The sequence below is a fragment of the Pagrus pagrus genome (assembly GCF_965226575.1).
Source record: "Pagrus pagrus genome assembly, chromosome: 9".
Taxonomy (NCBI): domain Eukaryota; kingdom Metazoa; phylum Chordata; class Actinopteri; order Spariformes; family Sparidae; genus Pagrus; species Pagrus pagrus.
In genome coordinates, this window is record NC_140193.1 from 32,310,230 (window position 1) to 32,338,165 (window position 27,936).

General features: G+C 39.7%; 1 protein-coding gene and 1 pseudogene across 4 annotated transcripts in view; both read right to left on the reverse strand.

Annotated features, from left to right (window-relative positions):
- The window catches only part of ankrd50l (ankyrin repeat domain 50-like), a 94,469-nt gene that overhangs the window by 54,326 nt on the left and 12,207 nt on the right, over positions 1-27,936 (reverse strand). Inside the window, exon 1 of one of the 3 annotated variants that reach the window (XM_084361284.1) lies at positions 941-974. The exons of 1 other annotated variant lie outside the window; for it this stretch is intronic. The gene's annotated coding sequence lies outside the window, so the exon portion shown is untranslated. Of the gene's footprint in view, positions 1-772; positions 888-940; positions 975-27,936 lie in introns of those variants that run through there. One more of the 3 variants, XM_084361289.1, reaches the window with a different exon arrangement.
- Positions 11,063-27,919, reverse strand: LOC311262105 (annotated as a pseudogene). The gene is made up of 13 exons (XR_014624897.1): positions 27,123-27,919; positions 22,357-22,486; positions 22,116-22,271; positions 21,759-21,951; positions 21,085-21,162; positions 19,546-19,620; positions 19,309-19,353; positions 18,909-18,978; positions 12,277-12,738; positions 11,909-12,165; positions 11,717-11,818; positions 11,521-11,602; positions 11,063-11,425 (listed from the first exon to the last, which is right to left on the reverse strand). The product of XR_014624897.1 is annotated as an uncharacterized misc_RNA (transcript).

A 27,936-nucleotide genomic window follows, 5' to 3' on the forward strand; every position in this document is an offset into this window, starting at 1 on the left:
AGCGATTAGCCTAGCTTAGCATGAATAGGCCTACTGGAAGCAGTGGTAAAAAAGCTGACCTGGCTTTGCCCAAAGTTCAAAAATGCACACGTACCAATTCCAAAGCTCACCAATAAACATGCAGTAGAAACATAACCCAACAATCAGCCTAATGGTAAAGGGGGACCTACAAGCTGGATCAGGCCATTTCCTAACAGAAAACAGCAGAAGATGCAGTGACTTTGATGAGCCTACTGATGTTGCCAGGCAACCAGTGGAGACACTTCACAGAATGCATTAAGTGTTTGTCAACCTTCAGCACAAAATGTTGAACAGTCCTTTAAATGACTACAGTCTACTTAGGATACTGTATATTAGCCTACAATTTATTAAAGCAATGTGTTGCATATCATAATGTTAATATTGCTTTTGCTCAGTTAATCGGGATTTTAAATCTCAAACCAATTGGGGGTTTTCTTTCTCTCAGTTTTAAAAGACCTCCTCCACATAATTCCTTTATCCCCGAAGTCAGTGCCTTTCTGCATAAATTAGCATTTCACCAGGTATCACAGTAAATGGCTTTACTGTGACTACCTAAACATTACATCCAATCAGCTCTTCCCTGGTTCGTCTCATTCTTCACATAGTCGGAGTCTACCGTGATCCGCTGGTGGCAGTCAGTTCTCCACCTGTCTGTCTCTACAGCAACTCTGATGACATTTACAACGGTGGATAATGAAAATATAGTCTTCTTGCAAAATAATGTATGTTTTAACCAGTGGAATGAACTGACCTCGTTCATCCGGCGCGGTAGTCGACGGCATTGTAAACACAAACAGGAAGCGCTGCCCAAATACTTCGTCAATTTGTTTCCGACACAGCTCCGAAAGTCAGAAATAGACTCACCGTTTATATTCACCAAAAGTATGATAAGACTTTTATCCAGCTAAAATGATCTTACCTAACACAGACGCTCCATCCCGGTTTCCCTCCTCACATCATAATACTGACTTATAGCTTACATTTTTGACTGAAAAAGTGTTTTTTTTCTGTATTATTGTTATGTTACTTTTGGTATAATAAATGTGTGATTTTTATTTAAAAATTTAGATTTTTATGTAGTATTAAGGGGCGGCCGGCCAATAGAGGGCAACAGGGCACCGCCCTCCTTGAGCCAATTTCTTCATAAATTATTAAACTATACAAGTTTTCATAACAATGTATCCCGTTTCTGAATACCTTAGTCAAATCAGTTGCAGCCGCAAGCAATGTATGTGCCTTTAGGTTGATACTTAGATTACATTGCCGGCAATGCAATCTCTTTGGGTTCAGGGAGGGCTTGCACTGCACTAGTGTCTTTTCATCAGATGTGGCATTCATATGCTCTTGGATGGTCCCCTTTCCAACCTAGAAAGTTTTTCTTCTGACTTTGTTGATTTAATTTGTTTGATTTTATTGCTTACCACAACTCAGAGGAGTGAATCAACCACGTTGTTAAGAGAAAAACCGTCAAAGTTATCAGGAAGAATCGGCAATTTAATAATTAGAAACACCAAGACCAGGTTTAAGCTTCAAGAAGTATCTATTAAGGGAGGGAAGTCGTATAACCCGGAATTTTCGCAGTAAAATGGTCGGTGTTTTCATCTTATATCTGATATTTTTGGATTAATATTGCAGCTGCATTAATGTGTATGTACCATTTTACTGCAAGTTGAGCTAATTTTAACTACTTTATGCACTGTTGCCTCATTTAATCTACGGCAATGCATCATATTCTATAAGAGTTTATTTAGCTTCAGAAGGAGGAGAATTTTGTCAATAAAGGAACACTTCAATCTTCAGTTTATCACAAACATCCAATATCAACACATCTGGAGATTCATGGTTTTCACTGGACATGACGGTGTTGTAAAATTGTAATTCGAAAAGTTACAAGTAACTAAAGCTGTCAGACAAATGTAGTGGAGTAAGAAGCATAAAGTAGCATAAAATGGAAATATTCAAGTTAAGTGAGTGAATTAAATTTAAATTGGAACATTCCCAACACTGCATTTATACCTCCTCAACAGTTGAATTGTAAATAGTTTTATTAATTGCACATTATCAGGCCCAGTGCCACTGTCCTATTTTGCTCCAAGAGGTAGTTGCCTTTACATCTAAAGGTAGGATGAACCCATAAATGCCGACCCATCTGTTGATGAACACTGTATAATGTTCATCCGTATTGTACAAATAATGCACTGCAATGTGACAATATCAGCCACCTTCATTTACCTAAGTCACCTTAGGCATCATCACAATAGTTAACCCCCCTGAGAGATTTGGCAGGAGTCACCACTGGTAGTATTATATCATTAACTGACTCAGGATTTCAAGATAATATGTCCAAATTATGAAAAGGTTTGAACATTTATTTTTACAAAATTGCATAATTATGATCAAAATATAGACTTTGTCCCTCAAATTTTGATTTACCATATGTATTAGTTTTTTAGAATTACAAATCTGTTCATTCCTTTTCTCCTTTTTAATTGTAGAAATTGGCCTTCATGAATGAAAGTTAGACGGTTTTTAACCCTTAAATGCCTGGCTGTTTTTTGGGGTTTTTTTTTTGTTAAGGTATGATCCATAATCTACGACGGAGTATTAGGGCCACATTGAGGGGGGAAAAAAATCACAAACGTAGTCGTAATATTACGAGAATAAAGTCGTAATTTATGAGAATAAAGTCGTAATATTGCGAGAATAAAGTCGTAATTTATGAGAATAAAGTCGCAATTTATGAGAAAAAAGTCGAAGTACCTAAAACGGAAGTAGGTCGATTGAATGGTTGTGACAAACAGGTGATCAGATTGTTTACAGAAAAATTTATTGATGTGTTTGCATCAAACCAAAGTTTTTATTGTTTACAGAAAATGTATTGATCTGTTGTGATCAAAGCAAGGTTATTATTGTTTACAGAACATATGTGTTGATCATTTGTGATCAAGTTGTCATGGATTACAAAAGTAAGCCAAAGACATTGGATTTCTTGAGGTCACTTGCAGATCTTTGTATGAAGAGATTTTATTTTGACTGTTTACTTACTTGTGAAGTTATTAAAAGATATGTCTCCGGAAAAGATGCATTTTCTTGCATAGTCTTTTTAAAGTCCTAATACTTATGATGATATGATGCTGATGTGCCAAAAGATTAAGTATCTCCTTGTTTGTGAATCCTATCCTAAAGTACAACTCCACAAAATCCTCAACGGCCCTCATTTTACCAACTGTCTTCCTCTAAAACAACAGGTTAGAATATTATGACTTTATTCTCGTAAATTATGACTTTATTCTCGTAATATTATGACTTTATTCTCGTAATTTACGACTTTATTCTCATAAATTACGACTTTATTCTCATAAATTACGACTTTATTCTCGAAGTTTGTGATTTTTTTTATTTTTCCCTCAATGTGGCCCTAATACTCCGTCGTATTAATCCAAATGCCACACACCAAATATTCTCTTACATTTTAGTAAGTCATAATTAAAGTTGTAAATTTTCAATAAAGTAAATATAATTCAATTATGTTTTATGATGATGTAGGTTTGTTGACACATGTAATGTTTTTTCTTTTTTATTAAATTTAATTTTCATCATACAGAAAAAACTAAACTACAAAACAGCCCACATTCAAAAACAAAACAAAAAACAGCAACAAAAAGACAACAACCACAGACAGCCAGACCAGACAGATATATACAGTGCCTATAAAAACGTGTTCACCCCCTTGGATGTTTTCCCCTTTTATTGCTTTAATAAACCAAATCATGGTCAATATAATTTAGCTTTTTTGACAAAAACCCTAACCCTTTACAAAAAAACCTTTTCAATGTCAAAGTGAAAACAGATTTATACAAAGTAATGTCAATTTATTAGAAATATATAATGTAAAATAAGTGATTGTGTAAGTATTCACCCCCTTTAAAGTGACTTAATTCAACAGAGGTCCATCTAATTGGTGCTAGTAGTCTCACAATTAATGAAATGAAGATCATCTGAGTGCAGTCAATGTGTCTCAAGTGATTGTAGTATAAGGACACCTGTGTCTAGAAGGTCCAGTCACTGATAATTAGTAATCCTTGCTACAATTACACCATAATGACAAAAGCAACTCTGTAAATAGGTTATTGAACGGTATAAGTCAGGTGATGGATACAAAAACATTTCCAAGTCACTGAACAAGTTCAGTTAAATCCATCATTAAGAAATGGAAGGAATATGGCACATGTGTAAAGATGCCTAGAGCAGGCCATCCTCACAAACTGAGTGCAAGAAGGAGACTAGTGAGGGGGGCCATCAAGACACCTATGACTACTCTGAAGGAGTTAAAAGCTTCAGCAAACAATTGTTGCCTTGGTTCTTCACCCTTCAAAGCTTTATGGGGGAGTGGCAAAGAGAAATCCACTGTTGAAGAAAGCTCATTAAATCTTGACTAGAGTTCACCCAAAGGCATGTGGCAGACTCCAAGGTAATTTTTCATTGTTTTTTTGATGAAGGCTCTTTGGTCTGACAAGACCACAATGGAGCTTTTTGGCCATCAGACTAGACACTATGTTTGGCAGACACCACTGTACATCACCACAAACACATCATCCCCACCGTGAAGCACGGTGGTAGCAGCATCGTGTTGTGATGACGATGCTTCTCAGCAGCAGGCCCATGAAGGCCCACGAGGGTAAAATGAATGCAGCAAATTATAGGGAAATTCTGGAGGACAAGATGATTCAGTCTGCAAGAGAACTATGACTTGGGAGAAAAAGAAGACAATGACCCGAAGCATACAGTGAAAGCTACACAAAAATGGTTTAAACACAACAAGGTTAATGTTCTGAAGTGGTCAAGTCAAAGCCCAGACCTCAATCCAATAGAGAATCTGTGCCTGGACTTAAAAAAAGGAGTAAAATTGCAGTGTCCAGATGTGCAAGCCTGATTGAGACCTATCCACACAGACTCAGTGCTGTGATTGCTGTCAGAGGTGTATCTACTAAATGCTGGCTTTTGAAGGGGGTGAATACTTGCGAATGCAATCACTTATTTTACATTATAGATTTTTAATTAATTAAAAGTACTTTGTAGAAATCTGTGTTCACTTTGACATAAAAGAGATTTTTTGTCAAAAAGGAGAAATTATATTGACCACGATCCCATTTACAAAAGCAATAAAAAGGGAAAACATCCAAAGTGGTGAATACTTTTATAGGCATACACACACACACACACACACACACACACACACACACACACACACACACACACACACACCAAAGTTTTAGCCTAAATTATTCTCTTTGCCACTACCACTACCAACACAACAGTCGGCTGTGTGAAGCAGTGAAAGAGGCTTCAGAACAACCAAAGAAGGCACTCAATCCACCAGGTTCAATAATTGAATCATACATTTGCCAATACCAGCTAAAGATATCCTGCTAAAAAGGGGAAATCTAAACACAAGACCAGAAAGTATGGTACTTTTTGCTATATTTCATTTGTCACAGGTATCAGAAACATTAGGATACATTTTGTTATTTTTTCTTTAGAATAGCCTAATCTATGCGTAACTTTAAAGTGGATGAATTGCAACCTTGCATTAAATGAACCTTGGTGGATCCTCTCTATCCGTTCCCTCTAAAGCACCTAAGGCAACTCCACACATTTGCACATTTGTAAATTTTAATAGTGAAACAGGCTTATATTAAATTTGGTTTATGTAGGTGAGTCTTAATAATGCAATGCAATGTGCATGTGTCTTATTTTATAACCCTAACGCTGTGTCTCTTATATGTAATTGAAAAACAACCAATTGAGCCTATTTATCTCAGAGATTATTTCAGGATATCAAATCATTTGCTGACCAAGAAGGGGAAAATGTGAGTCAGGTTGGGATGTTTGTGTTTTTAGATTAGTTCTTGAAAATGTGTAGTTATTCCTTCAGTCTTTACTGTATTTGTCCCAATAAGATGCCTTGAGTTCTTCCTGAAGTCATTCTTCAACAATGGCAACATTTTCCACAGCTTACTTGGAAACATGATGTATTTTGTTTAAACCACATAAACCTCAGTTCTAGCAACCAGGGGCCCCGAATTGTCCCAGGGACACAACTGAGCTCACAGTGAAATGAGAAATGATCTTTTCACCGGGTTTGTCAATTCCCCACATTCTAACCTACTCTGATAGACTAAGAAATACCACAAATCTCTTCTCTTACGTAAGGATTTAGATGTTTTCTACTAAAGACGTTGTCATTAAAGTTTATAACGTGATGAGTTGCTAATTTAACATATAACAGCAGCTCATCTCTGTGCAAAGTTACATAAAGAGAGACACCAGAAACACATCCAACAAAAATACACAACACTGGAATTTTTGTCATATGTATGTTGCTGTTTCATTTCCGATCTGACAAACTTAAAAATAAGCAATACATTTTTAGAATACTTTTATTAAATTATATTTCCCTTTCATTGAGTTAAATAAGTCTTCTAGTTTTTTTTTTTTTACAAGGGATCAGTGGTAATGACAGACTTTGGTCAAATATATTCAGCTGAGGATGAGTCACAATCACATTGCATTTTTCTAACATCTAACAGAATATGCATTCAAGTAAAGACTTTGGAACATATTTTATTTTGCACAACAGTCACACACAGACAGCATTCAAGCAAAGTTAATGATGTCACAGATCTCAAATTCACACACTTGAAATTTTGCTGACTCAAAAGTAGGTACATTTAAATATACAGAATTTGCAATTACAGAATTAGATACCCACCAGGTGTAATCTAGGTTGCTAAAACTCCCATTCCCTGAAAAATGAGGATGACCTCAATGGTATAGCTCTGCTCACAGTGTGCTGGGCACTTTCTCATCTTGAAGTGGTATTGACACATTGAGAATGTTTTAGTGAACCCCCCTACCCCTGTAAAAGTCTGCATAACACAACCTAAACTTTGAGAGGTATGTTTACCCTCTACTCCACCTCATCATGTCTCATCAGAGTGCCTTCCGCTGAGAGTTAATTGTGGTTCTGCAGATAGGCCAAACTGGGCATGCATGACAGCTCAAAAAAATTTGATCCATGAAACTTTTTTTTTTTCTAATTTTATTTCCTGTTGATTTTTTTCCCGTCACAAACAACAAGATGACCTTTCCTGAAAAGAAATAAATGGGCCTATTTTAATCATCCAGTGTTCAGGGGCAGAGATTAAATGTGATATTCATAACTGTATTTTCTTTAATGCACTTCATTAATCGTTATATGTTCATTACCTTAGAGTGATCCTTTTATATCTACAGAGGGAGTGGATCCTCTTCCACAGAGTCTGCCATGTTGCACCTGCATGTAACCCAGAACAGACAAACCAAACACTGGCTCAAGAGAGGGCCCATCACATTTTTTGTGTTTTGAGCTTCTACCATAGGGCAGGGTGGGATGGCAATCTGCAACCTGTGATGGCCCACACCTCCAGAGCAACTCACCCAGAATGTGCTCTCTTGCTGGGCAGCCTCTAACTCATTGCCATGGCTTACATTTACACACCCTACTGAGTGCTATCATATCATTTAAGTTAAATAAATCCTTTTGATTTGGAACTTTTTGTGTGTGTGACTTCCTATCTTGTTACAACCCTGAGCCAAGGTTGTAACAAACCTCAATACCAGATGCCACTAAATCCTACACACTGGCCCTTTAAAATTCAGTTATTTAATATTTAAAGACAAAAAACAAACAACAGAAAATAACTAGCAAATACATTTCCTGCTGAAAATGCAGTGTGAATACCAATTGCTGGAAATGCACAAATTGCATCACGGCCTTACCAAAAGTCAGCAGAGTTTTGCTCAAACCTCTTGGTGACTGCACCAGAAAGCAATGCTTATGAGTATGTATGTGTGTATAAAAGTTAGATAACAGTAAAATGTACGACTGCGGTCAAGCCCGCCTCCACTCCGAAAACCACCGGTCAAACAAGCCCCCAGTTATTTTATGGTGCCTGTATATACTACATATTACGGTAATGCAGTCCAAGAACAGAATTCAAAATAAAAGCACCGACCTATGAATGCAATTTGCAATTTCACATTAAGTCAGTCAGTCTGTTAATTAATTGTTGAATTAATTGAACGATAAGTTAATTCATTAATTGAGCATTTAAGGAATTCATTCATTGATTATTTATGTAAATCATTTTACCAGCCTAATTCTGATCACATTGAAGCCTTAGAAGATGGAGGCCATGGCATTTTGTCTGTGTGAATAATTAGTCCAACGTAAAAATAAACATAATATCAGGAGCTTCTGATGAATACTTGACTTTAAATTAACATAAAAAACAGGCATCAGCATAACAACAATCTGTTTACAGCTTTTGTTTCTGTGACTGCCTCTTTGCGGTTATTCCTCTGTTTGTAACAAAGTCCCTAATATTTTGCACTGTTCTTTGTGCCAAGACAGGGCCTTCAACCAGCTTGCAGTGACTGCATTCGTTTTTGGTAGCCAGTTTTCCTTTATGTATGTGATCTTTAAAATGCCGCAATACTGCAGCAACCTCAGCCTTTGGCCATACTGTCTTTGGCGGTCTTCTGGGCTGTTCTTCACAAGCATCATTTCCTGGAAGATATGAGACAGACAGACAGACATCTATATCACAAACTGAAAACAAAATGTGTTGGTCAGTTTTAGTGATCAACAGCTGAGTTTAACTAATGTAACAGAAATTCTTGTTCTCTTGTCTCCTTAAAGAAAAGTCTTAAAAATTCACTTAAGGCAACAGTTCGCAACCTTTTTTGGGCCTGTTTCCCCTTATCCATTATCCAGGTCCCTTACTGCCCCCATGAAATAAAATGTAGGCTAATTGTCTTCCCTGGATGCTGATGATTAATTGCTTTATAATTATGATTATTACTCCTACTGTTATTTATATTATGTATCATATCACATTTACTTTGTATTATTATATTATATTGTTTTTATTTTGTGTAATATCATTAGAAAGCATTCAAATGCATGCCATGGAATGCCAAATAACAGATTTAAATTGAGTTATTACATTCACAAGTTATTAATAGATTTCTGCTGATTATTTCCCCTTAATCTAATTAACACATTTTCATTGAAGCGTAACTTTTGCCCATTTTGAGCTTAACATTTACCTTGGCTTTTTTTCCATTTGGATTAAAAAATTTACTTTTTTTATTTCCTCACTTTAGCCTACATTTTCAGATTATCATTTTTAGAGCCTGACCAATATATTGGCTGGCGTATATTGTCAGCCGATATTGGCCTATTGCAGTTATATTGGTATCTGCTTATGAGTTGTTTTACATGCGCCAATATGAAAACTGATTTTTAGACATAATGCAGGAAAAGATTCTTGGGGTAACTAAAACTGTAAGTTATCTGGCCTCCATTATGTATACACTTTTTTTTTTTTACAAATATCTGATAACCACAGTGTTGTAAAAATAATGTGCTTTTATGTATATACAGTAGGTACTACTTCGTTGTGGCCGAGTTCACGCGTGTGAGCAGGAGGACGACAACATGCAGCAGCAGGGAGCAGTGACCATGAACGGGGAATGGACAGAGTTGCCTGATTTATGTTTCTGTTTGTTGTTGCTTAAATACAAGAATGTAGCTAATAATACCTCACCCACTCTACACCTCATTCAAACTCCTTCCTTCAGCCGGTCGCTACAGGGTCCCTCTAGCAAGGACATACTTAGTGAAAAAAATCATTCATCTCATCCGCCATCAACATCATCAACAACTCACTGTGAAGCCTTTTAAATGTCTTTTAAGGTCTTATTCTTTGTATTTTGTATTTATCTGTGATATTCCCATTTTATGTTTATCTGTTTTCGTTTTGCTTTTATGTTTAACTGTGGTCTTTTTTTGTGCACACGTCAAAGACCCTAAAGACATCTGAGGTTGTGATTTTTTTTTTTTTTAAGCGGAGGCAGAAACAATTACGCACAGCCTACAGAAGTTTCAACGTCCATACAAGCATTTAAGAAATGATTCTTATCAGTTCCATAATTCAGAGAGGATTTTTACTCAACGAAAACATTTATAAAGATCAGTTTTTAGGTTGAAGACACGACAGCAGCACGTATGTCCAGACACTGATGTGTGTCAGCTGTATAGCTCCCCTGGTAGAGCAGCTCCCTCAGTAAGCAGAATCTTCTGCTAGTATGGGTTCGAATCTCAGTATAGGCTGTAACTTTAGTTAATGTGTTTTCTTTTCTCATCATCATTATGATCACATATGGCTCCAAGTTTGAGCAAATCATGAGCAAATGAGCATTAATTCTCCGCCGGCCGCCGTCCCTGCAGAGTGGCAGCTGATTTGAGAACCTAATGTGGGTTTACTATTGCGCATTTCATTTTGCTGCTATAATAAATATTTGCTTAGGATTGACAATGGAAACAGGTAAAAACAAACAAAATCTAGCGAGTATAGGGCGTATACTGGCGTATCACGCAGACTAAACCACTGGAGCTACCCCCCTCCCCCACCCCCGTGCGCTGAGGACAGCGACTCTGTTGCCTAGTTGTGGCTCTTGTGTCGCTTTCCTCAACTCAGTGCTGAAGCGGACCAGAGGTTTTGAATTCATTTTGTAAAGCGCCGTGACGTGCAGCGGTGCGTCCACCTAAATGATTCTAATCAGTTCCATAATTCAGAGAGGATTTTTACTGAACGAATTAGGGATGCTGTGTTTTTAGGACAACAATTCTGTGAACTGAAAACTGAACTATGTGTGTGAGAGGAGAGCTATTAAGAACCGATTTTCAGGTTATTCAAAGAATTGAAGTTGAACAGCTGTAAAGTACTGTAGGGGCAGTGCTTTTGCCTGACAATGAGAAGGCTACTGTAGCCTACTTACTGTAAGTGAAGTATCTACATACATATGCACAAGCACACATACAGTACTTGGTCAGAGATGAATGGAGGTGCTAATGTGTCTATTAAGCTCATTACTTTTAATAGACCCGAGAAGGTGGAACATAAATTATAGAAAGAAGAACGACGCCACGTCATGTCAGACAGGTTTCTCTAGCTTTATTAAAATACATAATCAGCAGCTTCACAGTAGTCGGATATACAGAAGGTTATGAGCGGAGTGAGTCCCTGAAGCAGTCTCCCTGCAGGAGGGGTCCCTTGGCCGTAATGTTCACTGACTGCCAGTCACATGCCAGTTGGTGCTCCCTTTAATGTTATCACTTGCTTGATGACTTTGCCCAAGTGATCAATGTATTTGTTGCAGACCTCTTTCGTGAGTTCATATTTCCAGAATGACCATCGCAGAGATCAGTTCATCTCTGTTCCTGGGTTTGGCCTCACAGCGAATGTAGCGTTTCATTGAAGCCCAGACTAACTCGATCTGGTTCAGATCCGGCGACCTAAGAAATACATGGACAAGTCAGCACTGTTATTTCCTGCTATTTATTTATCCCGAATATTTATTTAGGTTATATTACGATAATAACTAACGTACTCTGCTGGTGTTTTCACCCAGTTGATCCCCTCGTTCTGAATGCAGTCTCTGACACTGCATGCAGTGTGTTTGGGATCATTGTCTAAAAAAAAAAAAAAAGGATAGCAAAGGATAAATCAGAGCAGCCTAATCATCACCACATTGTTTTTGTTGTATGCATGGCAACGATTGTTAGAAAAAGAGATTGTTAGGCTACCTTGGAAGAATCTGTGTCTGGGCATAAGGAACTGCTCTCTTAGGTATGGACTGGCCACTTTTTTGATGATCTCTTCCGCGTAGAAGTGTCGGTCCATAATACCTGCGGGTTAAATAATGTTTTATTTCAACATTTTAATTTACATAGGCTATACTATATACATATACACGCTTCAATCTCTTCATCACTCACCATCGAAAATGACAAGCGGGCCGGGGCCACAACGCGAAATTCCGCCCCAGACGTGCAGTTTGACCGGGTGTTTCACTCTAGGCTTTGCCGTGCCCGTGTAGTTTGTCTTTCTCCAGCACTTCAATGCAAAACGTTCCAGTGCCACAGTTGACTCATCGGTGAAGAAAACGTTGTCAAACTTCTCACCAGCAGCCTTCCATTCTTGTGCTTGATGTAGACGTGCCTCTTTGTTTTTATCCCGAGTCATTGGAACGAATCTGTAACCAGAATAAGTATATCAAAATGTTACTGTAAGTCTACATTTAGTGCCAGATTATCACAGTGGTAACTATAGCCTAAATGTTGTAAAATGAGATGTGTTACAGTACCTGGGCTTCCCAAACTTCCAGCCAAGATGACGGACTGCTTTTCTCACTGAGCATAAACTTATGTTTATATTGTGCCTTCTCAGGAGAAGCGCTTTGACTTTTCTTGCTGGTAACTCGTCGTCCATTTTCAGGATGGAGTCTATTATTTCCATCACCTGACTGGTAGAGAGACATTGTTTCAATACATAGTTAGTACAATTGTGGGCTACATAATAATTTATTTGTATTGCAAAACCATGTGCAGAGTTCACACGTTTAAAGAACAAAAAGAAACAATACCTTGTCAGTTTACGCGGCGTATGGTTCTTCTCAACAACAGCACGCCGACAATGACTCCGGTAGTGCGCAAGGAAGGTGTAACGCCAATCATCTTCAGCTGTTTGGCGATAGCTTGAGTCATCCAACCTCTCATCCGCAGACTCCTGATGAGCTCAATGGTTTGCGAGTTGATCACAGCCATCTCTGACATCGAGGAACCACATTTAGTCCGATACCACTATTTATTCTTGCTGAGTGGGCGTGGATTAGGCTACTTGGATTACCCCCTGCCTTGGTTCACTCACGTCCTCATTCCTGCTTCTCCACCCTCTTGCCACTCCCCCACGATGGGTAGAAAAGGGCCACAGTCTCGACTACAGATTTATTCTTCATCACCTGACTACTAAGCGACCATGGACACCAGAGGTTTTTACAGAGTGACGGCAAAACCCCAGCCTCCAAGACCCTCTTCCAAAGTCATCAAGACTCTTTTACAAAGCAAGGAAAACTCACCTCCTGCAGCTCAGGGGCAAAAACGGTTAAGTTTTTAAATTAAATAAATGTTAGGCTATTATTAGGAGAATCAGATGTTACTTAGTACAAATTATTAATGCAATGTGGCCTATTAAAACTTTTTTTCATACATCCAGGCTCTAATGTCTTTGTAATGTTTCTGTGTTACAGACTGCAGTCAAACGTCCTCCAGCATCATCGTCTGTGCAGCCACGCACAGCTAAGCGCCTCGTCAAAAAAAAGGAGGTAAGTGCTATTGTGCAACCTATACAGTACAAGTGTTTAATTCTTTATATGGTAGGCACCCTTGCTTATCTGAACCATGACTCATGACTTATCTCTATTTCAAATTACAGGCATTTGTTAGTAAGGTGATTCAGCCCAATGTCGAGCGGTGCGATGGCGAAAGGGACATGGTGGTACATTTGACATCCCTTCTAGCCCGGAGAGTGGCGGAGCTTGCCGCAGCAGAGAACCGACAAGAAGCACTGCTTGCTGAGAACGAGACCCTCCTTGCCAATATTGCAAGCCTGAAAGCTGACCTGGGGGCCATGAAAGTGGAGAACCAAAACCTCAGAGAGGAGAACCAAAGACTCAAAGAGACCAGCCACTCCGAGTGCCAGAGAGGGGGACAAGCTCTTATGGAAGAGGTGAGAGCTGGGTTCGGAGAACTGCAAGCTGCTCTTGAACAGAGAACCCGGAATGTCCCTGCTACGCCTATGAGACCGATCCCCAGGAGCACTTCAACTCCTGAATCGGCTTTTTCACAAGCGGAGATGTCTCCATTGGCCCTGTCCTTCACCTTTAACAACAGCAAATCCTCTGGTGGACTCACTATGCTTTAAATAGCCTAGCCTACAGTATATACTGCACTGCACTGACCTGTTGAATTTCTTTAATAAAATCATTTCATTTGAAGCACGTTCCACATTTTTTATAAAGATTGAAAAATATTTATATACAAATATTTCTTTTTTGAATGTTAACCTGCTTCGAAAGCTGCACATAACATGACATCTCTCTCTCATTGTAATTTCAGTTCATTATGGAATATATACTTTGTATTTCATAGTAGTTTAATAATTTAATTGCATTTTTAAAAAATAAGTTAATTGAAATTATCATTATTATTTGCACAAACTATGATGATTCATAGCAGCTGCAGCACGGTGTTTAGGAAGTTAGGCTGTGTGGGGACAGGAGAGCCTGAGGAGCCCATGGTTTTCTGACCATGTTTAAGCCGTGTTTTGAAGTGTGAGAGGACAGGTATTGTGAGTTACAGTGCCCGTGGAAAATTTATGCTTTTTATCTTGTACTTTGGCGAATAAACCTGTTAAACCAACCATCGTGGAGGACACAGTTTTTCTTTGTTTTGGACAACACGCGTCAGCCATAAGCTCCGGTGGAACTTTGTTAGAAAACCTACAAGCCTGTTGTAGAAAATAAAAGGAATAGAAAGCACAAATAGGCCTATTTGTGTTAAATTCTGACACCACAACTGTAGCGTACCGAATATCAATAGATGATAACCAGAAAAAAAACAAACGTTCTATTGATCTGATTCAGCGGCTTTCTTTCTGCTTGTAATGGTTGTTTATGTTCCACCTTCTCGGGTCTATTAAAAGTAATGAGCTTAATAGACACATTAGCACCTCCATTCATCTCTGACCAAGTACTGTATGTGTGCTTGTGCATATGTATGTAGATACTTCACTTACAGTAAGTAGGCTACAGTAGCCTTCTCATTGTCAGGCAAAAGCACTGCCCCTACAGTACTTTACAGCTGTTCGACTTCAATTCTTTTAATAACCTGAAAATCGGTTCTTAATAGCTCTCCTCTCACACACAGTTCAGTTTTCAGTTCACAGAATTGTTGTCCTAAAAACACAGCATCCCTAATTCGTTCAGTAAAAATCCTCTCTGAATTATGGAACTGATTAGAATCATTTAGGTGGACGCACCGCTGCACGTCACGGCGCTTTACAAAATGAATTCAAAACCTCTGGTCCGCTTCAGCACTGAGTTGAGGAAAGCGACACAAGAGCCACAACTAGGCAACAGAGTCGCTGTCCTCAGCGCACGGGGGTGGGGGAGGGGGGTAGCTCCAGTGGTTTAGTCTGCGTGATACGCCAGTATACGCCCTATACTCGCTAGATTTTGTTTGTTTTTACCTGTTTCCATTGTCAATCCTAAGCAAATATTTATTATAGCAGCAAAATGAAATGCGCAATAGTAAACCCACATTAGGTTCTCAAATCAGCTGCCACTCTGCAGGGACGGCGGCCGGCGGAGAATTAATGCTCATTTGCTCATGATTTGCTCAAACTTGGAGCCATATGTGATCATAATGATGATGAGAAAAGAAAACACATTAACTAAAGTTACAGCCTATACTGAGATTCGAACCCATACTAGCAGAAGATTCTGCTTACTGAGGGAGCTGCTCTACCAGGGGAGCTATACAGCTGACACACATCAGCGTCTGGACATACGTGCTGCTGTCGTGTCTTCAACCTAAAAACTGATCTTTATAAATGTTTTCGTTGAGTAAAAATCCTCTCTGAATTATGGAACTGATAAGAATCATTTCTTAAATGCTTGTATGGACGTTGAAACTTCTGTAGGCTGTGCGTAATTGTTTCTGCCTCCGCTTATTAGCCGTGGCTGCAGCAAGCGAGGAAAATCACAACCTCAGATGTCTTTAGGGTCTTTGACGTGTGCACAAAAGAAGACCACAGTTAAACATAAAAGCAAAACGAAAACAGATAAACATAAAATGGGAATATCACAGATAAATACAAAATACAAAGAACAAGACCTTAAAAGACATTTAAAAGGCTTCACAGTGAGTTGTTGATGATGTTGATGGCGGATGAGATGAATGATTTTTTTCACTAAGTTTGTCCTTGCTAGAGGGACCCTGTAGCGACCGGCTGAAGGAAGGAGTTTGAATGAGGTGTAGAGTGGGTGAGGTATTATTAGCTACATTCTTGTATTTAAGCAACAACGAATTGCGTAATTGTTTCTGCCTCCGCTTATTAGCCGTGGCTGCAGCGAGCGAGCAAAATCACAACCTCAGATGTCTTTAGGGTATCAGATATTTTTATAGGCTATTCTTATATTTAAGCAACATCCAGTCAGGCCGTGATATAGGCTCACGGGGGCGGACTGGGACAATAATTCAGGTCGGCAATTTTACCAGTAAACAAATGTTCCTTAAAAAACAACTAATGTCCATATTTTAGCTCTACTGTAAAACAAAGAAAGCACAAGTGATTATCCAAGGTCACCCAGATAATTGAGGTGTCCCACCGCTGTGAAACAATCAGTCTGAATCAATCTGATACGGTTTAGCAGTCCCCCTCTCCATTCACTCTACCTGTAGCCTAAAACAGCGCCACTCTCCATTGCAGCTACATTGTGGTCAAATGTGGAATTGTCCCAAAATCGTTTGAGCTGCAATTCAGTACTATGCTTCCACCTAGTGGCTACAGTTGTCACTGACATTTCACGCGTTGCGTGAATCTCGCTCCCCGCGAGTGAAATGGCCATTTTGAAGTAGTACCTACTGTATTCTGTTTATAACAATATTGGCCAAACAAATACAGCAACCAATAAAAACATTGAATAATTGTTTTGAAATCTGAGGGGGGACGCTGCACCCACTTGCAAGTAGATGCAAGTTTAACTTATCTTGTCGTGAATTTCTGGTGAAAACTCACCAACACCCCACCATGAATATTTGTTACTGAAATAATCTGATGTAAAGGAAAGCAAACCTGTTACATTAACTTATTATGATACTTAAAACTAGGGATTGGGGCCGATATGGGCATTTTTCCACTGATCGGGTATCAGCAATTTTGAACGTTGACCCAAGGCCGAAAGTACGGTGGCCCTGAAGTGCAAAACACAACGGCAAATCAGAAAACACAACAGCAAAACAGAAAACACAACAACAAATCAGAAAACACAACAACAAATCAGAAAACACAACGGCAAATCAGAAAACACAACAGCAAAACAGAAAACACAACAACAAATCAGAAAGCACAACAGCAAATCAGAAAACACAACGGCAAATCAGAAAACACAACAACAAAACAGAAAACACAACGACATTAACCAAACCGGAAAAGGTAGGTACCCTCGGGCGTCATGAATCGTAGTGATTGGACTGGTCCGTCCTTTGAACCTGAAGGACAGGGTTTACATGTTTTCAAAACAAGAGCGCTGCCAGTGACGACATACACGCTGCTATTAAAGAATATTTTGATGCAGGACATGTATATGGGTCCGTGTATCATCTGATCATGCAATTATATTTAATGTGGCAAACGAAAAACGAAAATACGAGTCAATATTCCGTTTTTCTGTGTTTCTGTGTGCACCAAACATTGAAAACTGGTGTTTGTTTTCCTATTTTCAGCCCAAAACGGAAAATATAATCAACAAGGAAACCAAAACGAAATAATAAATCTAATTTACATTTTCCGTTATTGTTTTACCATTTCCCACGGTACATTTCTGCTGTGTGTCCACGCTTTGCACATGCGCAATGTGTAGGGACTCGCTCGGTATCCATGGTGAGGAACAACACACCGGTCTGAGCGTCCCACGGTCCAGTCCATTGACTGTGTACAGTCTATGGTCCAGTCCCAGTAGACCACTGGAGTCCCACGTTCTAATGGCCTCACTCGAGACATACATGTTTATGAATGGAGTGACTATCATGAGATCTTAGAAAAGCTGCGAGAAATGGGTGTCCAGCGGGGAAGCTCTGAAATCACACAGAGACGCCGCATTATCGCCGCAGCGGTTCGCCAATTCTCCGCCGTTGGTTGCTCACACAGAACCAAGCAGCTCCGGCGTAAAAGACGAACCAGAGTATAGACTAATTCACACAGAAAGCCGGCGCTGCGGCTCCAAAGGAGGCGTGACATACACGTCATGATGATGACGTATGTGTTTTTTTCAAGGTGTTTCCCGGTGTCCTCCTGTTAATCTGAACATGTACCCGCTGACTGTTTATAATCATATGGATGCCGTTATAATGTGTTGTGATTGAGATCCCGACCCACCAAACATCCTGGAAAGTGACAAAGTTACGTTTTTCAGTCTAAATTACATATTACATAATCAGCATCAGTCAACAGGACGCTGTCTGACTATTTCACTAGCGAGGAGAGAGGCTGTTTTCTGGGGGGAAAGTTCACTGAGTCTCGGTCAGGAGGGCTGACCGTTGCGGTGATTAGGTCTCGTCATCAAAGTATTCATTAATAGCAGCGTGTATGTCGTCACTGGCAGCGCTCTTGTTTTGAAAACATGTAAACCCTGTCCTTCCGGTTCAAAGGACGGACCAATCAGCGACGATTCGTGTCGCCCGAGGGTACCTACCTTTTCCGATTTGGTTAATGTTGTTGTGTTTTCTGTTTTGTTGTTGTGTTTTTTGATTTGCCGTTGTGCTTTCTGATTTGTTGTTGTGTTTTCTGATTTGCCGCTGTGCTTTCTGATTTGCCGCTGTGCTTTCTGATTTGCCGCTGTGCTTTCTGCCTTGCTGTTGTGTTTTCTGCCTTGCTGTTGTGTTTTCTGATTTGTCGTGTTTTCTGATTTGTCGTTGTGTTTTCTGATTTGTTGTTGTGATTTGCACTTCAGGGCCACCGTACGAAAGAGCTGCATTTAATACTACTCATTTGATACAATAAAATATTACAGAGAAGAGAGGCAAAAATTAAAATTAAAATCTAACATTTGTTTGTGCCACACAGTTTGAGCAGCAATATATTTCACATTAACATGTTGATAACTACTCCAGAGAACATATTCCTTTAAATACAATGTCAATGTGACATTCAATTTACCTTGGCACTGTTGACAACTGGATCCAATTGACAGACTGGGAAACTGATTGTTGTTATTCTCAGTGGTCATCTAAAAAAAAAAAAGAGAGAAAGAGAGAAAAAGAATAAACAATTAACAGTGTTCTATTGTTTGATGTACTTTATGTTTAAACCATAAAAAAGAAAAATATTGTAGTGCTGCAAATTGCAAAAGTCTTAAAATAGTAGTCAGGATTACAAATATTACTGATATTCTGATTCCGATTCTTATTACGCTGTACTTGTATGGAAAAGTATTACTGCACATTTTCTGTACACTATGTGTATGTTATGAGAAGGGCCACTGTCCATGTCACATTCATTGGACTGCAATTTTATGCCAAAGGTATCATCTTTATGGAGTACAATGGATTTAATTTACCTTTCCAACCTTGTTGAGAGGACAGAGCATGTGACTTGTCTGGATCTGGTAGCAGATAGAATAGAGGAAAAGAACAATTGATGTAGCACTAGAGGACAATTGAGTATTGAACAAAGAACCTATCCTACTGTTTATAAAAAGACAGAAAAACCTTGCTTTTAACATCTGTATAATTCTGTAAGATATAGAAAATCAATGCAAGGTATTAATGGAAATCTATATCTTATGAAGACATACCTCAGCATTGCCTTCAACTGTGGGTGGCGAATTTTTGGCCCCACAAAGTGCAGAAGGCATTTCCTCATCAAAACACTGCAAACAAGGGGGGGAAAAGATGCATCAACATTAATATCTGTAGACAACAGTGTCTCATTTGCATGAAGTTAAATTCTGACTCCTTCGTGCAAATCAGGGGCATCCAGCCTGATGCGCTGCTGCTGTGAGTACTGGTGAGGTTGTCGGAGGTTGGAGCCTGTTTTGGTCGAATGCGCAAAACTGGGAAGCGCTGCGTGCCCTTACTTCAAATGAACCCCTGTGGATACATTCCTTGGGCGACTTCTTGCCTTTATAGTTCGTAGATTTGGCTGGATTAATTTTTAAAAACCCTGTGAAGGGTATCATGGCTGTTTTTTGTATTGTGAATATTTTGTGAGAAACAAATCAGCTCTGACACTGTTCTTTGGTCACCTATAAAGGCTATATGACAGGGGTACCCAATACGTCGATCGCGATCGACCGGTAGATCAAAAAGGTAGTGCGGGTAGATCGTGTGAAAATGAATGAATCTCTGAAAAGCGAAATCAAATCTATGCCACCTGATTGACGTACAGGGCGGGCAGTCTGAGATCTCTTCTTGTACGTGTCACGCGTCACCATGCATGCGCAAACGTACTAGCTACTGCAAAACACAAGCGAGCTAAGTGACCTGGTTAGGGGCTTCAATTGATATCAACAAAAGAAGGGATATAAAAAATTAGTGGGGCAGCTGGACCAAGTAAAAAGCCCAAAACATACCACTTCCACGCAGAATGGGAGGAGGACTTTTTTTTCACTATGTCTTTTTCGAAGTGCATTTGTCCAATTTGTCAAACTACCATCGATATTCCAAAGAAGGGGAATGTTGAGAGGCACTTTTGAACTGTTCATAAAAAACACGACACTGACTTCCCTCCCAAAAGCGAACTGAGAAAGATAAGGGTGAGGGAACTAAAATCACAGTTAATCGGACAACAATCGTTTTTCACACAGTGGAATTCACAAGCAAAGGCAGCCATCGAAGCATTGTTACGGGTGAGTCACTATCATTAAGCATAAGCACACACACACACACACACACACACACACACACACACACACACACACACACACACACACACACACACACACACACACACACACACACACACACACACACACACACACACACACACACACACACACACACACACACACACACACACACACACACACACACACACACACACACACACACACACACACACACACACACACACACACACACACACACACACACACACACACACACACACACACACACACACACACACACACACACACACACACACACACACACACACACACACACACACACACACACACACACACACACACACACACACACACACACACCACTAGAGAGAACATAAGAGGTTTGAATAAAAGACACTATCCTACAGTTGACAAAAGGATCATTTTACAAGATGTAGACAATCAATACAATGTATTAATACAAATCTATCTCTCATGAAGATATACCTCTGCAATATCTTGAACTGTAGATGGGGAATTTGTATCTCCACACATTCTCGAGGGCATTTCCTCATCAAGATCCTGCTGAAAAGGCAAAGAGAAGGTATCATCATTGACAACTGAAGACAGGAGTTTCTCTGTCCTACAATGAGAAATATTATAGTATTAGTACTATTAATGCTTTATGAAGGCATGTTGAGACAAAAAATTTAAACTATGGTCTATGTAAACTTTTTTACTGGGAACATTTAAATTGTCAACTGCCACTCAACTTTTTTTAAAATTGTGCACAGATATCAGCAACATTGAGATTAAAGGCCGATACGCATTGAGAGCAATAACTGACGAGCCTCAATTGCTCCTATGGCGCACTGCAGACATCAAATTTGAATTTTACTCATATACTATTATCATTTCAACATAAAAACATGCAGTATGTAAAACCCTAAAGAAAAACTCCATCTCTGTCTTTATATTGCACTGACAGTCTCCTCTCTCTCTAAGCAGCTATGATCACTGGCTTCTCACTTGACATGCCAAAATTGCTTTATTGCTATAAAAACCATGTTAAAACCAAAGCCAGATGGACAATGTACAGTATTTATAAGCAGATTTCTATGGTTAGAGCATTTTCATTTTGACAACATTAAAATTAATTAACAAAATTATGTTTGGATTACCTTGCATCTCCACGGCCAGTCTGAGTCGCCATAATTATAGGTGATCTCCTCTCCTGGATTTATGTCCCGTACTGCAAACAAACATAGATGGGGCTTCCCTTGGACAGTCAGGTACTTCATCTTGGCATTAGGGTTTATATGGTCGTCATTTACAAGTCTTCCAAGAGACTTGTCCTCTTTTGCTGCATCAACACTAAGTAAGAGACAAGTAATGGTTTAAAAAACAGTCAATTTATATTCTTAAGCAGTGTAAGTTGCCCTGATTTAAGAACGTCCGATCAAAATTGCCTCATGTTCAGCAAACCACAGGCAAAGTATAATATTTCTGATTAGAGTAAGCATTGACAGAATACGTACCACCACAGTTTTCCATTGAAACAGAACTCGAACACCTTAAGGCTTTCATGGTTAAGTCTCTGTCTCCTTCACATTCTTGACTGCTTATTAGTTCACCCCTGTACTCCAACAGAAAGTCTCCTCTGTCAAATCGAGCAGGTGTGAAGACGCCACGACCTATTTGACACACAAAAAACAAAGAAGTGACATAAAGTAAAACGATAATTTAATCATGACTAAAAAGTCAAAAGATTCAACTTACCCTTGACGGCACTGATGTATTTGATGTCAAGTCCCACTTTGTCCTTTCCAGTAGTCACATAAAATTTTGCATCTTCCTTTGGATTTATGCGTCTTCGCCTTTGCATGTTTCACTGGCAGGTGTCATTAGTCTGATGATAGATGATAGACAAGCATATGATCAGAAAAATAAAACGGCTTGTACACTACTGGTAACATCATTACTGAATCCAGACTTACTTTTACACTGCTTAACAAATGAATTTACTACATATGGACATATTTATATAGCACAAAACAAGCTTACAAAGTCCTTCACAGAAGAAGAAAAAACATCAGATAACAAAACCAACTCCAGGGAACCTCTGGTAGGCACAAACCACTCTTCAGGGGCGCGGCTCTGCTGCTGACCCAGTGTCTCACCTGTCCGTCTCGTCTCCTGTTATTTTCATGTTGTAGTGTTGTTTTAAGTGATCGAGCCCGCATTCTCTTTGTGGCAAAATGAAGTTCAGTGTCAGCATGTTACTTTGGCTGGCTGTGTGCCTTCTCAGCAGTTTAATTGTCGAAATATGGAGTTTACACAGAAAAGCCGGCATCCTCACCTACACGCGGGACCAGCTGTTGTCACTCAGGCACTCAATCAAACCGAGAGACTCTGATCTGGAGCTACTGGCCGAGTATCCGCAACTCAAAAAGGGACTAAAATAAAGAAAAGAGGATCGAGAGGTGGAGTGAGAGAAAGACTAAGGAGGCGCGGTAGCAGACATCCTCTACTGGTAATAACTTTTTCTAATGTTCGCTCTTTGAGCAACAAGATGAATGAACTAATCGCTAAAGTTCAATATGACAACGAGTTCCGACAGAGCAACCTCATCTGTTTTACAGAAAGCTGGTTGAAAGAGGAGATGTCAGACCCCAACTTGCCGGGTTACACAATTATCCGGGCTGACAGAGACATTAATTGGTCACGGAAATTTATTGGCAGTGGCTTGTGTGTCTATATGGATACACGTTGGGCTACCCAGTGCACCGTCCGGGAACGTGTGTGCACACATGACTATGAAATCCTGGTGGTCTCATTTCATCCCTTCTACCTCCCGAGAGAGTTTGGCCAGATTACAATCATATTGGCCTATGTACCTGGGCCGGACTTCGTGGGTGCTGCGGCCAGGATTGCCGAGAGCTATAACACCGCCCTGTCCCGCGCAGTTAACCAACCCGTCCTGGTGCTCGGGGACTTTAACTCTTGTGCCCTGTCCGAGCATCTACCCACTCTACATCAGTACGTGGACTGTCCGACCCGCCTGGCACGTACCCTGGATAAGTGCTATGGCAACATACCAGACGCCTATAAATCCACCTGTAGGCCTGCCTGTAGGCCTGCCTCTGACCACAATGTCATCCATCTACTTCCACGTTATAGGGCTAAGCTGAAACGGGAAAAGACAGTGACTAAGGAAATAGAGACCTGGACTGAGGACTGTATGGAGGAGATGAGATGCGAGTTGGAGACCACTGACTGGCTATTTCTTAACTCATGTGACACCCCTCATGAACTAATTGACACTTTTACATCCTATCTGTTGTTTAATGAAAGTAAAATCATTCAAACTAAAACTGTTAGAATATTTCCTAATAACAATTTATGGATGTCTAGTGATCTTAAGGAATGTATTCGTGAGAAAAAATGTGCTTTTAAAAATGGCAATACTGAGTTACTTAAAGAAAAAAGATGTGAACTAAGATCTAAACTGAGTAAAGCAAAAATAGAATACAAGGATAAAGTTGAATATCACTATTTCTCAGGAAATGCCAAGAAGGCATGGGAAGGTTTAAATGTGATGATGGGCAGGGAAACTAAGCAAAAGCGTACCCCCCTGTCACACCCCTCCCCATCTTTTGCAAACGATCTAAATGTCTTTTTCAGTTGTTTTGACAAGAATGATTTCAGTGCTGAACGTGATGGTGTGTGTAGGTCAATTTTGGGATATGTCCCTATTACACTCAATGAACATGAGATCGTAGCCAGTCTGTCCAGTATTAAGCCCAACTCAGCCCCGGGGCCAGATGGCCTGAGAGGTAGAATTTTAAAAGAAAATGTTCATGAACTTAAAAAGGTATTGTGCTGGAGTTATTCCAGTATTTGCTCAATTCTTTAATAATGCCCAAATTATGGAAAATGTCTTATATTGTGCCTCTCCCCAAAAAGCCTGGAGCTACGGAATTCAAAGATTTCAGGCCCATTGCTCTTACTTCCATCTTGGGTAAATGTTGAGAGAGTTATAAGCAGGCAAATTACAGCGATGGTTTCTAACAGCTTAGCTCATCTCCAGTTTGCTTATAAAAGTCAGAGGGGAACTGATGATGCAACTGTCAGTATGTTTCACACCCTGTCAAAGCACCTTCAAGTCCCCAACCACCTTGCTAGGGCCCTGTTTATCGATTTTACTTCTGCTTTTAACAGCATGCAGATTCACATCCTGCTGCAGAGACTTATTGATATAGGAGTAAACGGTGGTATTATCCACCTTGTTAGGGACTTCCTCTCTGACCGCCCTCAACAGGTTCTGGTCAATAATACTCGGTCTGATATCATTGTGCTTAATACTGGTGCCCCGCAGGGAACTATTTTATCCCCATTACTTTTCTCCGTATACACAAACGAATTCCAATTAGATCTGGAAAAGTTTTGTTTGTTGAAGTATGCGGATGATATGGCCCTGGTTGCCTTATTAAAGAAGGGGGACATAGTTGGAGAGGAAGTATATAGAGCACATGTGTCATCTCTCCAGAAGTGGTGCGATGAAAGCTTCTTAGAGATCAATGTAACAAAAACACAGGAACTTGTCTTTCATGAAAAGGACCCTGTGCAGCCCCTTATAATTAAGGGACAAATTGTAGAGGTAGTAAACAAGTTCAAATACTTAGGTACATATTGATTGTAACCTAAATTTCAGTGAAAACACGGACTATATTTTTAAAACCTGTAGTCAACGTCTCCACCTACTACGCAAGCTCAACTCCTTTAGAGTGAGCAAGCATATTATGGAAACAGTTTATAAGAACCTGATAGAGGGCATCTTAACTTTTAACATGGCAATGTGGTACGGTAATCTAAACATAAAAGGAAGAGGCAAGCTGCAGAGAATAGTAAACCTAGCCTCAAAAATTATAGGGAAGAGACAGAAACAAGTAAGTTGTATGTATGAGGAAGTGCTTAGGAAAAAAGCTGTTAAAATAGCAAACGATCCCTCTCATCCACTCAATAGGGAGTTTGAACTTCTTCCCTCTGGTAGACGATACAAAGTACCAAGGGCAAATCGTAATATTTTTAAAAATTCCTTCATCCCTAATGCCATTGGGGCATTGAACACCATGTCCCGTTGATGTGTCTCTAATGTAACTGCCACTGTTGTCCTGCTTTTTTGCCTTGAAGATGTTTGTGTGTAAGTGTTATTGTTGTCGTCCTGCTTGTTGTGTTTTTTGTATGAGACCAAAGACAAATTACCACATTGTGGACAATAAATGAAACTAACTAACTAACTCATAAACTATGATCACCATCTAAAAGTCCTACAGACAGGGCTAGGAGAGGAAAATGTTTGAACTGACATACGCCAGCAACATAGCAGCTTAGCCAGACTCACATGTCATATAAACTATGAAAATACAGGGGAAAAAAACAGGAGAAAAGTCAATTCAACAAACAGTCATACTCTGATACTCTTTATAACAACAAGTCTAAGTCACTATATTCACAGCAGGCTCACTTAGCTGTGTGATGGTTTCTCAAAACACCTGTCCCACCTGTCTCCTCAGCTAACTAAACAGTTTAAAGATTGACATTAGCAGTAAATGGTGCTTTGACTGCCAAATAACCTTACCACCATTTTGGTTTGTTCATTGATCATTGTGTTAATTGGTTAGTTACTACGAATACCACTTAATCTTATTTTACATTTACAAATGTTACACTAGCAGCCCTACACAACATGGGTTTATATCACATTGAAAAACATCACATGAACAGCTGAAAGCTGAGAGCATCCCAGACAAGACCTGATACACTTAAGCTGTAGAAATCAATTAGGCTACATTCATAAAACAACAACAAAAAGAGTAGAGTGTTGCAAAAGCTGCCATCTTAGCTGCTGTTAACTTCCATCTGCCCACCTGTCCTCTCTGCATACAGGCAGTGAAAGCATGCATGCTTGAGGCAACATTAACAAGGCTTAATTAAGGAGGAGGCCAGTTTGCTCAAGGTCACCACAAGCAAAGATAATCAACAGCTATATAGTACATTTCCCTGCTTCTTTTCCCCTTTTCAATACATAAACCACACTTTAGCTGTTGACTAATGTTAACAGTAGATGCTTCAGCCATCCACTGCTGCTCTTGACCTCTTAACAAGCAGACAGCATGGTGGCATTAGCTGGCACGTCTCAGACACAGTTAGCTCAGCTAATTAACCATGTTCAAGGAAAACTAACAACTGTAACACTGGCCTGATACATCAGAAAGTGTGCTATGGTACCTCTCTTTTCCAAAAGACTAGCTAGACTAGTTTCCATTTAATGATAGCTGCCTCTCATCCTCTCAGCAGCTAACAGTTAGCTCTCCCACGAGTCACATAAAGCTAACGCTAAGCTAGCTGCTATCTGATAATCTCTAAAATGAGTGGACTCACTTTAACTATGCAGGGTGGCCAATTAATATAAAATATGCAGAGAAAGTTAACCTGACTTTACTTTCATTAAATAGACATACTTTAGAAATATAAACTCTTACCTGTATGTGTTTAATCCTCATGTAAATCCACTTGGCAGAGCTGTGTAGTCATCCAGCACTTCAATAATTAAAGACCAGGAGGTCTGGGCGGGCCTTAGAGCAGCGCGACTGTAGGTACCGCCCACATAAGAAAACAGCCAATCAGAAGAAAAGTAACACCTCCCCCCTTAAAAATGAACATTTCTCCCCCAAAGAAATGTTCATTTTCAGGAATGCAATAGGGTGTTCAGCTATCATAAGTCCGTCACTCTGTCGTGCTGAGTCACAGTCTACATAAAACACTTATGCACAGGACCAAAATCAATTCAGTGGGTTCCACTCCCACTAACAAAATGGCCACCACCATGAGGAGAGAACACAAAAAGCAAATACACCAACTGTGGTAACACACACACACCCCAAAAACAGCAACAGGTGACCAACACAACCGTGGAGTGCAACAGCCACCACACAAAAAGGTGTCACTGTGTAGTCACTACTACACACAAATGTTGCCAGCTTACACCTAAACTGCAACCACAAGTGACCCAACAAAGGTTTACTGCCACTACCACACCCAAAATGGACACCTTGTGATCTCCAACCACACGTTACTGTAAAGGAGTGTAACAAAAGAGACAAAGTGACCAAACAAACTGGGAAGCCACGCCCACCACTCAAGATCCACTGATCTGTGGAGTGACGCAATCCCAAACACTAATTAAAACACTAAAGCAGTAACACCTACGTGACCAGACCAAAAGTAGACTGCAACAACCACACACACGGCATCACTCTGTAGTCACCACTACACAAATGTTGCCAGCTTACACCT